The 3,217-nt window shown below is 36.0% G+C and overlaps 1 pseudogene; it reads right to left on the reverse strand.

Annotated features, from left to right (window-relative positions):
* Nucleotides 1–454: 454 nt before the first annotated feature.
* Nucleotides 455–2,935, reverse strand: LOC107856966 (annotated as a pseudogene).
* Between the last annotated feature and the right edge of the window lie 282 nt (nucleotides 2,936–3,217).

Consider the following 3,217-nt stretch of genomic DNA (forward strand, 5'->3'; position numbering starts at 1 on the left):
AATGAGAACTGGCACACTTAAAAAACTACGCAAGGATATAAAATGTAAAATGTCATATAATAAGCAAATGTTCATAAAAAAGTGTTGAATTCATTATAATAAGATGATAGCCTTTCCTTTTCAGTACTGTGCTTTATTTTATCAACTTTCTTGTGATCAATAAAATATACACTAAAATTTAATATTGAACATAGAATTTTAATCTAGCACTCAGCATTTTCGTGTAAAAAAAATAAGGTATTTGAAAACCATATACATTTTTCGTTAATATATAGTGGCACAAATGAACACTTTTAGTCACAACAATGGCACAAGTAACCTCAACTTTTAACGGATGACATAGATAACCTTTTCATAAGAAAAGTTTCATGACATATTTAAGCTTTTTCCTACCGCAGAATAAGAAGAATACTGAAAAAATAATTGAAATATTTTCAAGTAGCAAAAGGGAGCATAAGTCTTTTGTACTTATTAACATATTTAAGTCCTTTACTTCAAAAGTCACAGGTATTGACCCATACAATGACCTAATCTAACATATGACCTACAAGGTGGAAGAAATTTCAGAAAACATAACGACATAAAATGCGCGCAGAAATGTCACTAAACTTGTTGCACCCTAGTCTTCCTCTTGAGAAAATCTTCAAGTCCAGCTTAAAATACACCATCAATTTCTGGAAGTTGGTTGCATTTTGTCGGACAAAACAAGAGCCAAGGCGAGCGGTTAGCATCACCACTTGCCATCTTCTATCTTGCACACAATGCCTTGGTCAGCACGTGACCAAGCATAACGTCCACAAAGTACTGGTGCCCAATCTGCCCGTCCCTCCACTTCAGCTTGGCAGGAAAACGGCCATAATGCACCCCATCACTGCATCTGTTGTCATAGTGCTATGGATAAGTCATGTCGAAATCATCAATGACGTGATCAACTAAACCATATGCCCTAAACTTATCCAAGACTACACCATTGAAGACCTCCATTTTATTTGGATTGACCCCTAATGTTCTAGAGCCTCCACCAGCGGCGACCGTAGTCCTATATATGACTTCTGGTGGTGTCAACCCTCTCTGCCTTACGCCATTAAATAACTCAGTCCAAAATGATGCTGCATAGTCGGCACGTTTAATGAAACCACTAATATTAGACCAATGTAGTCCATCATGTAAGCCTGAATTCATGATTATAGTGTCTGGAACAACATGTCCAGAGAAGTATCCTTTTAAAAGTTCTCTATAGCCTGTATCCTTGAACGAATTCAAGCCTTGATTTTTGCCAAACTCATTAGGATGCCCATTGAAAATGTTAGTAAACCGAACTGTTTGTGACGGATTCTTTGGATTGCTGATATTCAAATCAACTCTTCTTGGAACCCTCTTTATATCCTTCACATCTAAAATGAAATGAAGGATGTTTCTCACTGTGTCACAATGATTCGAATCACCCCACCAGAAAATCCAGCGATCCTTCAAACAGTTCCATGCTTCTTCACTTGAGAAAATCTTGAATGAACAATGTGTTGAATACACCCAACCATTGCTCTCCAAGGACCCCAGTGGACCATTACACCATGGTTTTTGGCATGGAAAATTTGGTTCTTGGCATATGTATCGCCCATAATTGCTAATTGGGCAGCTATCGTTCTTGGCATGACGAGTCCATCGACCAGACCACACATCTCTAACAAGATCTGACTTCTTGCATCGAGATATTTCAGGTAATTCAATAGAAGACTTGGAGAACTTGACTGGGAACACGCGCATAACCTTGTCAAATGCAAACCTTTTGGGCCTAAGCCTCAAACCTTCATAATGTCGAAATAGTAGGATGATGGTGAGATTGTAGTCTCCTGAAAAATCAGGATGGACTTGAAGGTAAAATTGGTAAGTACCACTGCCAAAATCCTTAATAGGAGGCCTAGATTTCCATGTTTCACCAGCAATATCAGTTTCGAAATAATCACCACCCAAACAATGAGGCTTTCCAGAATCATCCAACGCATGGAAAACAAACTCATGAATATCCCCAGTTGACAACTCAATGTTCTCACGACCATCCAAAGCAGGGATATTTACATCCACAGTTCTTGATTCCCTACATGGCTCACCGATAGGAGCCAACCACTTAACAAGTAGATTTGATGAATAATTTGCCTCTAAGTCAGCTGAAATCCACCTAACAATTCTTGGTCTTGAAAAATGTTTCTTATAGGACAAATTTCTCACCATTTCAAGACTCAAATCAGGGGCATTACCTTGATATTCAGTCAAATTTATTGGTTGATGTTCGGATTTAGGAGCAAATTCTTGGTTCAGTTTATGGTAACTATTTACCCAAATCCGGTAATATTGGATAATATTGGTAAAGCTGAAATCTTTAAAGGTAGGACTAAACTTTTCTGAACTACTATTCACCTTCAACAAAACAAAATCTCTAGGAAAGCTACCCTCCCACACAATCAAGATTCCAAGAAAAACACTCACTGTCAATAACTTAAACCACCATTGAACCTTAGGGCTATTTGACCTCATAACCCACCCTAAATTTGTATATATCTTAGACATTTGAGAAGAAACCATTTTGCACGCCAAATGCTGAAACCAACCCACCAAAAGCCAACTGCAGCACAATACAACCAGCCAGGAATCTTGAATAGCCTCACCTATGAACTTTAAGTAGTCTCAGAAAACTAAAGAAATACTACTAAATTTCTTAAACAAAAAGAGTAGCACTAGGTACCTTTTTCAATAAAAGTGTAGTGAAAAATCTAAAGAAATGTGCTGAAACTTACAGTAAAGCTTCAAGAACGATGCGAAATAACATTTGATCATCACTTCGATATGAACAAATGCATTAACTAGGAAATTTATACTAACGCCCTTACCGGGGCATTTTGATTATTTTTTATAATGCATTCCGCTATAATGACATTTACTTTTTCTAAAATTAGTTGTGTTGGTTATATGAATTGATCATTGCTAATTTTAGAGTTTATATTATAAGAGTTCTTTACAAATTGATTAACTTTACTTTATTTGTCAAATTACCACATGTTTTTTTAATTACTATAAATTGATCCTATAGCAAAATTTATGTAGACATAATTATTTGTTCAATTTATTTTTTTAACTATTTTTTTTTTTTCTAACATGATTCGAAGTACGATGGAAATGCTATCTAACTTGCAATGATAACTAAGCTATTAACTTTGTATTT

This window comes from Capsicum annuum, chromosome 1, assembly GCF_002878395.1.
Source record: "Capsicum annuum cultivar UCD-10X-F1 chromosome 1, UCD10Xv1.1, whole genome shotgun sequence".
In the NCBI taxonomy this organism is placed as follows: Eukaryota; Viridiplantae; Streptophyta; class Magnoliopsida; order Solanales; family Solanaceae; genus Capsicum; species Capsicum annuum.